The sequence below is a fragment of the Diplotaxodon limnothrissa genome, linkage group LG3 (genome assembly GCF_057381915.1).
Source record: "Diplotaxodon limnothrissa isolate DT_005_m linkage group LG3, D_limnothrissa_male_GT1.1, whole genome shotgun sequence".
Classification (NCBI taxonomy): Eukaryota; Metazoa; Chordata; class Actinopteri; order Cichliformes; family Cichlidae; genus Diplotaxodon; species Diplotaxodon limnothrissa.
The window spans coordinates 33,196,952-33,212,077 of NC_140598.1; the positions used below are offsets into that span (position 1 = coordinate 33,196,952).

Sequence of the window (15,126 nt, forward strand, 5' to 3'; positions counted from 1 at the left end):
ACAAGATAATCTGGCTAAATTTAAGACAATAAATCTTGTTAAGCTACAAGAAATTTGCAGTGTGGCACCAAAAAAGGTTCTTCTATGGCATCAGTCTAAAGAATCACTTTTGGTTCCAGTTGGCACCTTTATTTTTCTGAGTGTATATGAAGCTAAAATTTCACAGCAATCATTATGCATGTTCACATTTTCTACCATAAAGCTTTCATGCACATAAGACGCAGATGAGCAGAGCCGAAGACGTGATTGCTCTTAAATGGAATGATGCAGGTGGATGTCTCAGACTTTAGTTATTAGACCCCAAAATATGTGAGATGTGGAACACACGCACAGACCAGTTGGATTCAATGCTTGAGATTTTAATCATGAAGACGAAAAAGAAAAGTTCATTCTGGAGAATAAAGATTTACTAAAAGCATTCTTTCCATTGCACATTCAGTTTGCTCCTGTTGAAAGAGAAAACCACTTTATGTCACTTGTCGTGTCGTTCCTTATATAGCGTTACAGCAAAGAAAAAGAAGTAAAGATGTAAAATGGGATTTTTCAAGGGGGATATATGAGATCATTTGCTTCTTTGTCCAGTGAACCATACCATCATGCCAGGAATGATCTTCTTTTCCAGACGCAGACATATGGGTATCGGTAGTGACAGTAGATATCGTTCATGCACTTGTGTCCTTTAAGCACCAAAAACCAACATTAAGTGAAATCATGATAACATGAACACATACTTATTTGTACTGAGGATAAGATTTCGTTTTTTATGACAGCAAACCACCTTTTGACTATAGTTTCACAACATATATAAATACATAAATATATAGATATCATTTGATATATACATATATATTCATATTTAATGAAATACCACAATGTTTTGTTATGTAATATTAACTGAAAGATACTGTTATTTTGAACTGAAACAACCAGTGTAAGTATTTGACACACCAAACAAGTCTGGATACCCCCAACATCAGCATTACACTTTATTCATATACTTACTTGACCAGTTCATGTGCATGCAGTGCTCACTGCGGCGAGCATTGTTAGGCTCTCCGCGGCGAGCATTGTTAGGCTCTCCGCGGCGAGCATTGTTAGGCTCTCCGCGACACCAGTACGTAAAACCGAAAGGAGTTCCATCGATCCAAAATCAATGATGCTCCTATAAAACAGAACAAAATGGACAATAATGCATTTAAAACTATGTACATAAATAGAAAATTATCAAAGTAAAATGCTTGATATGCAAGCCTTTGTTTCATGATCAGTAATATACCTTCTGAGCATCAGAGCCTCCAAGCCATGTAATTGGGTAACTGTGAGTGGCACGATATATGACCCTTTGAATCACCCGGTACTCTCTGAGGTTGCGTACAGATGCCAGGTTTGCATGCATAGACTGACAGTGTCTCTGTAGTGCAGATCAACAGACACCAGAAATTTCAAAGAAAAAAAAAGCGATTTAACCAAGCTGGACTTTATAAAATATTAAAGGGAATTAACAGAGATGGGACAAATGAAAAAATCCAAATCACTGTTTTTACCTGAGCATGAGCCCAATCCAAACGATAGGGAAAATAGCGGTAGTATCTGTTGCCATACTTATACCAACCCCGATACTTGTACCAATACCATCTCTTCTCAACAAGATGTTCTTCTGATGACAAGGAAATAATACTTGAGTAAAAGTAATTAAGGATTTTAAAGTGTACATATTTGTTGGTGTATTTTAACATATTGGTTATATGTAACATTTCTGGAAATATTTTCTCTCCAGGGCCTCAAAACAACTTTGTGCTGAAGATTTAACTGCACATAAGCAGGATATTGATGTGATGCGTCACAGAAATGGGATTAATTTCAGTGAAAATCCTGAAAATGTTGACCAACCTGATGGCTTTGCCTCTGTCCCACCATCTTCTGGAAGAGCAGGACAAAGTAAAACATTTAACCGTCAAAGTTGACAATTATATTCATACTGTTATTTGTATGATTAGTTCACACATACAGTGGGGCAAAAAAGTATTTAGTCAGTCACCGATTGTGCAAGTTCCCCCACTTAAAATGATGACAGAGGTCAGTAATTTGCACCAGAGGTACACTTCAACTGTGAGAGACAGAATGTGAAAAAAAAAATCCATGAATTCACATGGTAGGATTTGTAAAGAATTTATTCGTAAATCAGGGTGGAAAATAAGTATTTGGTCACCTCAAACAAGGAAAATCTCTGGCTCTCACAGAACTGTAACGTCTTCTGTAAGAAGCTTTTCTGTCCCCCACTCGTTACCTGTATGAATGGCACCTGTTTGAACTCATCATCTGTATAAAAGACACCTGTCCACAGCCTCAAACAGTCAGACTCCAAACCAGAGGCGGAGCCAGACATTTGAAACACCCGGGGCTTAGCCCTAAAGGGTAGTATGCATGTGGAATTATTATTTTAGAAATGACTGAAAGATTAATAGGCTCTGTTTTGAGTTTTGTTCAAAAAAAGAATGACTTCATATAGGAAAAAATATATCACATATGCAGGACACCATCAACTAGTTTTTTAATTAAGCAGCAAGGCAGAACAAAGTCGGGGCTGTATCAAGACACGAGGACTAAACCCCAATTCAACCAGACCCAGAACTGATCCAGAATTAAAACAGGACTACAACAGTTCAAAATCAGGACTACTTGGTATTTAACCAAGACAGAACCAGAATCAGAACTAGATGATAGTAGCACTAAAAATCATCATATACCTGCACTACACTTATTTTTTAATTCTACCAAAGTCCACTATTTAGATTGAGAAAAGTTTATATAATTATTTGGCCTTGTTGTACAAACAAGCCTGCATAACTTAATAAATATAGAATTTGAAAAATAACAAACCTAAAAAGAAACACTAGGTACGAGATACATGAGTACCTATGATACGGTGATACTTTTGGTAAACAACCATTTGACTAACATGTGTGTCTCACCTGCTCTTGTTCCATCTCTGTTCTGTCCTCATTCTCCTCTCTCTCCCTCTCTGTTCCTCTCTCTCCCTCTTTGTGCTGACAATCATCAAATATACAGTTGAAACCAGATATTTACAAACTCTTCAGATAAAAACACTTTTTTAATTGTAACATCAAATCAGACTAAATGTTTATTTTTTTTAGATTGATAAATATAAAAAACATATTTGTTAACTTTAAGAGTAAAGAGAGAAACTATCTGTATTTCTTAATTGCAAATGGCACCAAATTGTATTCAAAATTGCGCCACACTTATGGAGCTCCACAGTTCTTTTTCTGGTGTTTTGGTTGACATCTCTTGATTTTCCCATGTGACAGAAACAGGCTCTGTGTTTTGCCTTATATGCATCCACAGCTGTGCCACCAGTTTACTCACATGGACTCTACGAACCAATCAGAAGCTTCTTCAGCTCAGAATGGAATCGTCTGGAGTTTCTTATTAATTAACAATAAACTTAGTGTATATGTACTCCTACATTTGATGAAAGTGATAATAAATAGGCAGGTCTGTCTCTCTTTATTCTGACATTTAACTAATTCAAAAGATATTTCAATATTTATCCAAAACAAAACAAGTTTACTCTAAATTGATGTTGTACAGTAAAAATGTTTTATGTTTTCTCCCTAAAGTGTAAATATCTGGTTACAAATGTGAATATCCTGCTGTGTACTGAAATCCCTCTTGTTTTTCATAGAAATATACTGAACAACATACAAAGCATAATATATAAAATAACATTTACCTGAGTTTTTTTCTTTGAAAGAGCCCTCTAATGTCCATTCTTATATTTCAGTACATAACTGAAACGGATTTAGTCGGGGAGGGTAAGAACTGAAAATATGAAATAAACACACGTAAGATAAGACTCTATAAAAAAAAAAATAGCATTTGTTCAGCTTTTCATTTCGCCATTTGTTGATTCACTTGTAGAGCAAGTAACGTAATATTGGTCAAGTGATCAGTTTGATATCAATCTTTCGTGATGCACCGTCATATTTACATTATTTGTACGGTACGAATGATTTGCTTTGGTACCTGCTCAAACTTAAGCTCTCCTTAGTATGGCTGGCTCCGTTTCTCCAACAGCGCACTCACAGGCAGCAGCTGCCCCGCCCTCTCGCTCAGTCGCTTAGTGCCTGAGCTCAGATCATACCAATATCAGGGGGGATTCACGCACAGTCGTAAATTCCCACAGTGTGCACTATGTGCTTCGAATATTGTGTGTACTTTTTGTTTTATACAGTTGTCAGCCAGGCATCTAACTATGAAAAAAATTACACTCCAAAAGACCCCGGGCTTCTGACAAAACAACCCGGGCTTAAGCCCAGTAAGCCACCCCCAGGCTCCGCCCCTGCTCCAAACTCCGCCATGGCCAAGACCAAAGAGCTTTCGAAGGACACCAGGAAAAGTATTGTAGACCTGCACCAGACTGGGAAGAGTGAATCTACAATAGGCAAGCAGCTTGGTGTGAAAAAATCAACTGTGGGAGCAATCATCAGAAAATGGAAGACATACAAGACCACTGATAATCTCCCTCGATCTGGGGCTCCACGCAAGATCTCATCCCGTGGGGTCAAAATGATCATGAGAACGGTGAGCAAAGATCCCAGAACCACACGGGGGGACCTGGTGAATGACCTGCAGAGAGCTGGGACCAAAGTAACAAAGGTCACCATCAGTAACACACTACAACGGCAGGGAATCAAATCCCGCAGTGCCAGACGTGTTCCGCTGCTGAAGCCAGTGCATGTCCAGGCCCGTCTGAAGTTTGCCAGAGAGCACATGGATGATACAGCAGAGGATTGGGAGAATGTCATGTGGTCAGATGAAACCAAAGTAGAAATTTTTGGTATAAACTCAACTCGTTGTGTTTGGAGGAAGAAGAATACTGAGTTGCATCCCAAGAACACCATACCTACTGTGAAGCATGGGGGTGGAAACATCATGCTATGGGGCTGTTTTTCTGCCAAGGGGACAGGACGACTGATCCGTGTTAAGGACAGAATGAATGGGGCCATGTATCGTGAGATTTTGAGCCAAAACCTCCTTCCATCAGTGAGAACTTTGAAGATGAAACGAGGCTGGGTCTTCCAACATGACAATGATCCAAAACACACCGCCCGGGCAACAAAGGAGTGGCTCCGTAAGAAGCATTTGAAAGTCCTGGAGTGGCCTAGCCAGTCTCCAGACCTCAACCCCATAGAAAATCTGTGGCGGGAGTTGAAAGTCCGTGTTGCTCGGCGACAGCCCCAAAACATCACTGCTCTCGAGAAGATCTGCATGGAGGAATGGGCCAAAATACCAGCTACTGTGTGTGCAAACCTGGTAAAGACCTATAGTAAACGTTTGACCTCTGTTATTGCCAACAAAGGTTATGTTACAAAGTATTGAGTTGTATTTTTGTTATTGACCGAATACTTATTTTCCACCCTGATTTACGAATAAATTCTTTACAAATCCTACCATGTGGATTCATGGATTATTTTTTTTTTTTCACATTCTGTCTCTCACAGTTGAAGTGTACCTCTGGTGCAAATTACTGACCTCTGTCATCATTTTAGGTGGAGGAACTTGCACAATCGGTGGCTGACTAAATACTTTTTTGCCCCACTGTATGTTACATGTTGGGAATGGGAATGCTCCGGTCTTTCAGATTTGGGTCCACAATAATCAGCTCCCACAGCAACACTTGACAGATACTTGTTCATCAGTGTTATTTTCAGTCTTTCTTTAAGTTTTACTTTTATTTAAAAATAAACTCCATCAATACTTTGTACCTCAAGTTCTTATGAGAGAAATGTCATTAAATTTATTGCAGTATGAGACAGTTTTCTAACTAATGTAATTTAATTTAATTGGTTTATTTTTTTTAAAGCTGTACAATTATGTTTTTCATTTTTGCAGGGTTTTAACGATGAAGGAGAAATTAAAGTTAAATAATGATCAGGAATTAAAAAATATTGCATATGGTAGACACAATTGGGCATACTGGGTTAGGCAGTAAACCATACATCTTGTGAAATAAGGTTTGAACTTCAGTTCTGAAAGATTTTCCTTCTTCAGAATATGAGTAAGGCTGTTGGCTAATTGATGATACCATGATAATGTCTTTATCTGCCAGTCACAGGCTTAGATGTGCACTTTTTTTTCAACCTAGTTTGACTTTTGAGAACAGTAAATACTTTAAATATAACCTGTTTACACAAAAGTTGATTACATATCCTTACGTGACCAAACTGTACACAAAACAACATGTTCTAAAAGAAAAAATGACCTTTAAATATTTTTAAATTTGATGCTTTCATAAATGTGTATGTATGTGTTTCATTTTATTTTTCTTTATTTATTTTCCCTTAGGTCTGGAAATGTAAGTATAGTTTGGTGCTTGTGTTTTCCTACATGAAATAGTTTGGGGATTTTGACCTAAAGGTCAAATGGAAGAAGAGCTGTAGAACGGTTTGAACAGAACCAGGAAATATTTATGTTTTAGCAAGGTTGGTGAGGTTTTAACAAACACTGATGTGTTTTGAAATTCACAAGGCTTGTGAAATAATCAGTGTTGGGACTAACGCGTTATTAAGTAACGCGTTACAGTAACTACGTTATTAATGTGGTAACGAGCACGGTAACTAGTTATTATGCCAAAATCAGGAACGCGTTAGTCGTTACTGGGATTTAGATAGGGTCGTTACTCGTTACTTCGTGTGGTGGCTATCGCGAAGCTTCCACAGATTCAGTAACATTAGCAAGTGGTGGAGGCCAGCAGGTGGAGGAGGGAGGAGAGACCCGAGGCAGCCCCCGGTCCGAGTGTGAACTGAACTTCAGGTAAGAAGTTATGACCTGCAGTCTCTCTGGGTCAGATATGAACCAAGTTTAGGTGGAGTTTATTTTCGTTATTCTGACTTTTTCCGTACTGCGTGCTAGCTAGCATGACGGAGTTTCTATACAGCTGGGTGGTGCTATGAAGTTAATGATGTTGAACTTTATTTTGTTCATAAGTTATTAGAGTTGCCAACCGTCCCGTCTGGTATTCAGAGAAAATATTACGCGTTTCTTATTGAGGTGAAAAGGAACAGTTTGTCCCGTAATTCAGCTACAATGAAAAAGGCACAAAGCTGGAGTTATTCTGTGTCTTTGCTGCACAGCTGCCTCTTCTTCTCTCATTCTCCCCTCCCTCTCCCGTTTTCTGCTTCAATCATGAAAACTGATCAATGATCAGCTGATCGGCTCTCTTGTTTGTTTATCGCTCACTTTGCGCCGAAAGAGGAAACCAGCTGGTGTCGCGCTAGACAACAGCAGCACGATTAAGCTTGATCAGCTGTTGTTAGAATTTATTTAATATTAATTTCTAGTATCAGCTGATGTTTGCTGGAGCCACAGCTGTAAAGCTGCTGGTCATGATGTCGGTTTGGTTATCTGGTGAGAGGGAAACATGAAGATGAAACCAGGAGACGTCCTTACTGAATCATCAGAGCTTAACAGGTGATGGAGAAACAGGTTTACCTTTTAGGTGACATGAATGAGTTGAAGTTATGAACTGTTTCTGAGAGACAAATAACACCAGGATCCTTTTTTAGGTAGCTGACAGCTGGTAACTATGCAGGGGTGGAAGGAAAGGAAATGTTTTGTTGGTTTCAGGCTTTTAAGGATGAAGGACAAAGTAAAGTTCAGGGGCGATCGTGGTTCAAGAGTTGGGAGTTCACCTTGTAATCGGAAGGTTGTCGGTTCGAGCCCCGGCTTGGGCAGTCTCGGTCGTTGTGTTCTTGGGCAAGACACTTCACCCGTTGCCTACTGGTGGTGGTCAGAGGGCCCGGTGGCGCCAGTGTTCGGCAGCCTCGCCTCTGTCAGTGCGCCCCAGGGTGGCTGTGGCTACAATGTAGCTTGCCATCACCAGTGTGTGAATGGGTGGATGACTGGATATGTAAAGCGCTTTGGGGTCCTTAGGGACTAGTAAAGTGCTATATAAATACAGGCCGTTTACCATTTTAAAGTTCAGTGCTGATCAGGCACTCACATATGTTCACGTGGTGGACACAATTGAATATAGTGAGTTAAAGATTAAATTATACGTCTTGTGAAATAATGTTTGAACTTTATCTTTGAAAGACGTTCCTTCTTCAGAATTCTACTAAGGCTGCCGGCTAATTGATAATAGCATGATAAAGAGTTTATGTGCAGGTCACAGACTTAAATATGCTCTTCTAGTAAAAATACCTTAAATATAATTCTTTTCAATGAAATTATGTATCCTGACCCCAAAGTGACCCCAAATATACAAAATAATCAATATGGTCTAAAAAACGAAGCAAGGTTATTGAGGTTTTAGTAAACATTGATATGTCTTGAAATTCAGATAAAGCGAAATAATGTCTGAACTTCAAACACTGTTTCAAAAGCTGTCACTTCTGTAACAGCTAGGGCTGATGATTAATACTGATAATAACCGTGATAATGAGTTTATCTACAATTTAGACTTGGACATCCTCTTCTTGGTTATCTGTTTTCGTTGTATGGTTAAGAAAACACAAGACAAATGAAAGATCCACCAAGCATCAGACATTCATGGTCATTGTTTTCTGAACTGAAACAGGTGGTCCAGTCTTAAAAGATTACTTAAATGCCTATATGACCCATGTAGGATTTACTGATAGGGGACCACTCATAAGTAGCTGATTTTTACTGATCATCTCTGAATCTTGTTTTATTATTGTTTTTATTTCCAATACAACACTAAAAAAGAGACAGGACTGGCATATTAGGAATATTGTTGGTGGATACCCACATAGTGAGAGAGTTGAAGAGTGAGTTGTTTGGGACTATTGTCTATGGCATTAACTGCCCTACACTGAAAAAAAGGGATTGGCCAGCTCTTGGATTTACATAAGCATCTTGCGTGTATTTAACACAATTGCCTCATGCTTTAAAGTTAAGTGTAACTATATAGTGTAGAAACTACATGATATGCAGAGAGGGTAGATTAAATTGTTCATATCATGTTCAAGTGAAGTAAGTCAATAATATAGCAATGTTAAATCCTGCGACACTGCACGGGTTTCAGACTCGCGCTCTTTAGATCGTGGTTTCAGGAAGGCATCCATCTCAGTCAAGTCGAGCAGCCACCTCTACTTTTTTTGGTATACCAAAAAAAGTAAATTGGGTGGTTGTTACATTAAAAAAGTCTAACTTGTAATTTGAACACAATAATTTCATGTTTCTATGAACGTAATTAATTAAATCATGTAGGATTTGCATGGAATTCAAACACTTAATTTGTTCTTGTTGAGACGACCTGACCTGATACAATCTAGTAAGAGTGGTTAGTTGCTGAACTCGTGAAATTCACAAGATCGCACAAGATTTCAAACTGCAGGAATATCAGTGGAGTTATGAGAGGCAGAGAACTACACACGCACCACGTGCATGCTATTGCTATTTATTGTGGATTAACCTGTCAAGGACAAAAACAAAACAATTCTGCATCAAATACAGGAAATCTTAGTTTTCCTGTGTTTCCTAGATTGTTGGCATGGTGGTTAGTGCTGTTGCTTCACAGTAAGAAGGTCCTGGGTTCAAATCCACATTCTGGCTAGCTTGCAGCAGCTTCTCTCTGGGTATTCTGGTTTCCTCCCACAGTTAAAAGTCATGCAGTTATTAGAGTTAGGGTTAACTGGTGATTCTAAATTACCTGTGAATGTAAGTGTAAATGGTTGTTTGTTTCTATGTGATAGACTGGTGAGGTGTCCAGGGTGTACCCTGCCTCGTAACCTGTTATTTCCCAGCCCTCCTGAAACCCGGAGGATGGTAGTCATTGTAAATCCATTCAATTTTTATGGTAACAAGGATCTAGACTTTGTTGAACATTATGTAATATGAAGACAACATGTAGTATTTAAGTGAGCAAGTAGTATTGGGGTAAAAGTTATTGAATAGTGTTGAAATAAAATGACAAAATTGTGAAGGATTAAAATATTCCAAGAGCTCAACTTACTTCATCTGAACATGTTTCAATCGCGTTTTAGGAACACAAAATGCACAGGTTTATTGAATATGAAAAAGTTGTGTTGATTTAACTCAGTTGTTTAATTTTCTGCCAAAGCAAAACATTTGTGTGCAACAAATGTCCATTATTGAATCAAGTAAATCCAACATGACCTTTTTTTCAGTGTATTACAATACCTTCTCAATAAACCGTGGTAAGAGCAAAACGTCTGGCACTTAAGAGTCTATGCGAATCTTACACTGGTGTCAGATTTTTAAAAAAGCGAGAGAGCTATTGCTAGTGACATTACTTGCTGGTTGGAGACACAAGACCCAATGATGTTGCCGGACACGATTAAGAGAGAGGGTTCAGGAGACAGTCAGCCACGTTCACCTGCATAGAATGAAGGAAATGGTCTCTGAATTCTCTCCAGCTTTAACTAGATGTTAGAACTTCCAGCGGGACGGAGTTGATGTCACGTGGTACCCCGTCACATGGTACCCCGTCACGTGATGTAAACAAACATGGCAGTGCACTGGGCAGCTTGCTGTCCCGGTGACTGTCCTGGTAACTAGACCGGGACGTAACGCACACCGCCTGGTGGAGAGGTTTAATAGGACACTGGCCAAGCAGCTAGCCATCCTTACCTCAGAACACCAGTGGGGCTTCCATCTTTCCTTCACCCTCATGGCCTACAGGTCAGCAGTCTAAGACTCCACCAAATGCACACCTGCCCTGTTTAGGGAGAGAGCTGAGTATCCCTGCCAGGCTGGCTTTCGTCAAGCCCCCTGACACACTGGAGGCACCACCAGGCCTGGACTACTCGAGGAAGCTGCAGCTGGCAAAGGCAGGACTGCGCCAAAATAGAAATTCCAACAACACTACTAAGGGGAGGCCCTTCCATGATGGAGAGCTGGTGTGCGTCCAAAGAGAGGAAAAGGATGTTTTTTTTTTTTAAACTGGATAGCCACTCAATGGGGCCCTGCAGTGTCCTGGAATGAGTTGGGGAAGTGGTTTACAGGGTGCAGTTGCCTCCTAGAGGTGGAAAGTGGTGTTGCACAGAGACCGAATGGCCCCTTATAGAGGACATTCTCTTCCTCCTTTCCTTGAAGCATTTGTGCAAAGCCCCCATACCCCTCTACAGATGGACTTCCAGCAGGTGCTGCCTTCCCCTCCTTCAGGTTTTCCCCTCTAATCCATATAGCTATTTCTACCTCTCAGAGATTTAGGAGACCTAAGAGCCAACGCAGACTACACCCCCAGCTCAGAGAGTGTGTTTTCACTCGAGGACAAGAACTTATTGTTGGCGAGGCAGTGTAATGATCCTTAAGGTGATTTTATTGTGATGTGTTCACTATTTCTGTTGCACTGTCTCCACTGCATGAAAAAACATTGAGTTCATATATAGTTGTATATATGAACTTTGGCTGCTTATGTTTATAGGACCACCTTGTGTCTTCCTCTTATATATTATATTTTCCCTTGCTGTAAGAGCTCTGTAACACCGAAATTTCTCATCCATGGGATAATAAAGGATTATTCTATTCTATTCTAATGATAAAAACTCTTATGATGATTTGGAGAAAAAAAACTGATATTGGCCTAAATTAATCTTAAACTGCTAAAACCCAAAGGTATCTTTTTAGAAAATAAACTTGGTGATCAGTCCTTCAGCAATCCAAAGGAAACATCCACTGACAAATGTGAACGGTTTAACTATTTCTTGAAAGCGGAAAAATGGAAGAAATACAAAAAAAAGAACGACAAATTCCTTTACCTGTACTGAACCCTGAGCTGTCTGTTTTTTGTTGTTTTTTTCAATTTTTATTTTAAGAGATCACAGTTAAAGAATTACACAAGATAACATACCACCTGAATTCCTCCACCTGTCAAATCAACACCACTTCCACTGATTTGTGAAAGATGTACCTCTGATTGTTGGTCTACAGTTACTGTAAAATTTTCATTGCCTACTGCCTCTGTCTCAGTGTTTTAAAAATGCAATACTTAAACCTTTTCTAAAGAAAACTGCACTGGTGTCAGATTTTATGATTGATATACTATTAGGGACCCTAAAGCTCCCCTAAAATAGGGTGAAATATATTTTTCCCCCAAAATTAAAAAGTCATGCAACATCAACGGCCCCATCATGTGCCCAAATACTGATACTGCAAGTTAGCATGCAGGTAAAGTAACAAACTATATATCTTCTACTTAATGGAACAGAAATCTAAGTGAAAATAATGTAGTAGAAATAGTGTTGCCAATGAGGCAATCAAACAGTTCATACTGTCTTGAACCTGCCTATGTAGTTGCAGACATGTCTATTCATTGTGATAGGTAAATATGCAGTTAAGCATTAAGCCAAATGCTTAATGCTGACTAATTTATTTCATAATTTGAATTAACACTAATTGGCCTTACTTCAGTCCTCTTTTGGGAGGACCCAGAAATAGTCATTATGTTGCCAGTCTAGATAGGAGCCAGGAACTGGAGCCATGATATTACATGTGCCTGGATAGTTAAAATATATATTTCAGAAACAGGAGCTCACAAGGAGCTGTATTGTACTATACTGGTATTTGGGATGAAAAAATGCCCCTGCAACATTTCAGGGGTTAATGACCACTGTCCTTGGTAATGTTCCAAACAGTAACACCAAACTGTACCTTAGGAAAGAGTCTTGTTGTGGCCAAGTTCGTCCAATTGATGCTTAGGTCTTTGAAAACATTGAGGACAGATGTGTGTGGAAAACCTAAGAGAAAATTAAAGAAATTAAAGTTCATTATAGTTACATAAATTCCAAGATTGCAAATTTATCTAAATGTGTTCAAATCTGAGGTTGAACTGTTTTATCGCTGTGGTGTATAAAAACCAACTGTTTATCTTAAACAAAGTTACTGTGACTCTCTGCATGGCCTGTAGGTAAACTTTAAATAAAAAACTGCAAATATCTGGTCAGGAGCCTTTTTGTCGGTTCCTGCTGCCAACATTTTGGCACTCAGCACCCTCCATACTATGACTCCAACATGATTTATTTTTAACTCTGTTACATAGCAGTACTTTTTTCCTGTGTTTGCAATATATTCAATATCATTTTTTTTTCAGTTTCCCCTCACCCACAGTTATTTTTAGCACAAACAGACAACTACATGCAGATCATTTTATTATTCAGAATATATTTTCGTATTCATCATATTAGTTAGACTGATATACGAATTAAAGTATTGAGTGTGATTAGTATTATTATTACACATCATATTTAATTATACTTTTGATTAAAATCAGAGATAATTTAATTATGAGCAAAAACACATGTAGATAAACTCTGTTTTAACACTCAGCATCACATTACCCATAAAAAGTATGGATGGCATACTTTAATTTCATTTTTAGATACAGATGAGTTAGGGCAGTGGTTCCCAAACTTTTTTTGCTAGGCCCCCTTTGTTTTACAAAGAAAAATGTCCGCCCCCCCCCCTCCCCCCAACGCGTGTCCAAGCGTTTTTTTGTTGTTTTTTTTACCCTTTTCATACCGCGCCCCCCCCCTGCAATAGCTGTGCTTCTCTAATTTAAAGTAAAGTAATTCAAAATAATACCACAGTTGTGGTACTAGGAGGATGAGGGGTAGCACTGGCAGCCGCCAGTATTTTTTATTGACTAGGGAGTTTAGAGAAATAGGGATTTTATATTGGTTGTTCTCTGTGTGCAGAGTAATTACTCAATATCATCCCCCATGCTAACGCTAACCTCAGAACTGTGGGATGATTCTTTATGTCCTCATGGGTAAAACCTTAGAATTGAAATAAGGAGTACATTCTGTTTCACATGATCGTATGGAAGGAATGGAGTCACCTTAGACAAGCTTACTTGCTTCTAGTCGCCACTATTTTATGCGCAGAATTAGAGTAAAATCCTTTATTCCCTCGACTATTGTTTCTTGATCTGTGCTTTGACAGGCAGCAGTGTTTTTGATTGGTGTTTAAAAATTGCAGGTTGTATAAGTTACCCCCTCTAACTGCATGTTTGTGAACTTTGGGAGGAAGCTGGAGTACCCAGACAGAACATGCAAACACCACACACGTTATCTGTGTCAGGTGGTGGATTTGAAAGTGGTGAGGCAACAGTGCCAAGCACTGCACCACCATAGTTAGTGAGATCAGGTTGATTGGTTAGTATCACATTCAATTCAAAATCCTGCTGCTCACCTTCCGAATTATTAACAATATATCTCCAAGCTACCTCATTGAGCTACTTATTAGAGGGAGTGCAGAATTATTAGGCAAGTTGTATTTTTGAGGAATGATTTTATTATTGAACAACAACCATGTTCTCAATGAATCCAAAAAACTCATTAATATCAAAGCTGAATGTTTTTGGAAGTAGTTTTTAGTTTTAGCTATTTTAGGGGGATATCTGTGTGTGCAGGTGACTATTACTGTGCATAATTATTAGGCAACTTAACAAAAAACGAATATATACCCATTTCAATTATTTATTTTTACCAGTGAAACCAATATAACATCTCCACATTCACAAATATACATTTCTGACATTCAAAAACAAAACAAAAACAAATCAGCGACCAATATAGCCACCTTTCTTTGCAAGGACACTCAAAAGCCTGCCATCCATGGATTCTGTCAGTGTTTTGATCTGTTCACCATCAACATTGCGTGCAGCAGCAACCACAGCCTCCCAGACACTGTTCAGAGAGGTGTACTGTTTTCCCTCCTTTAAATCTCACATTTGATGATGGACCACAGGTTCTCAATGGGGTTCAGATCAGGTGAACAAGGAGGCCATGTCATTAGTTTTTCTTCTTTTATACCCTTTCTTGCCAGCAGCGCTGTGGAGTACTTGGACGCGTGTGATGGAGCATTGTCCTGCATGAAAATCATGTTTTTCTTGAAGGATGCAGACTTCTTCCTGTACCACTGCTTGAAGATGGTGTCTTCCAGAAACTGGCAGTAGGACTGGGAGTTGAGCTTGACTCCATCCTCAACCCGAAAAGGCCCCACAAGCTCATCTTTGATGATACCAGCCCAAACCAGTACTCCACCTCCACCTTGCTGGCGTCTGAGTCGGACTGGAGCTCTCTGCCCTTTACCAATCCAGCCACGGGCCCATCCATC

At 39.2% G+C, this 15,126-nt stretch overlaps 1 pseudogene; it reads right to left on the minus strand.

The window, feature by feature from the left end:
- Positions 1-594: 594 nt before the first annotated feature.
- Positions 595-4,382, minus strand: LOC146635447 (ladderlectin-like; annotated as a pseudogene).
- Between the last annotated feature and the right edge of the window lie 10,744 nt (positions 4,383-15,126).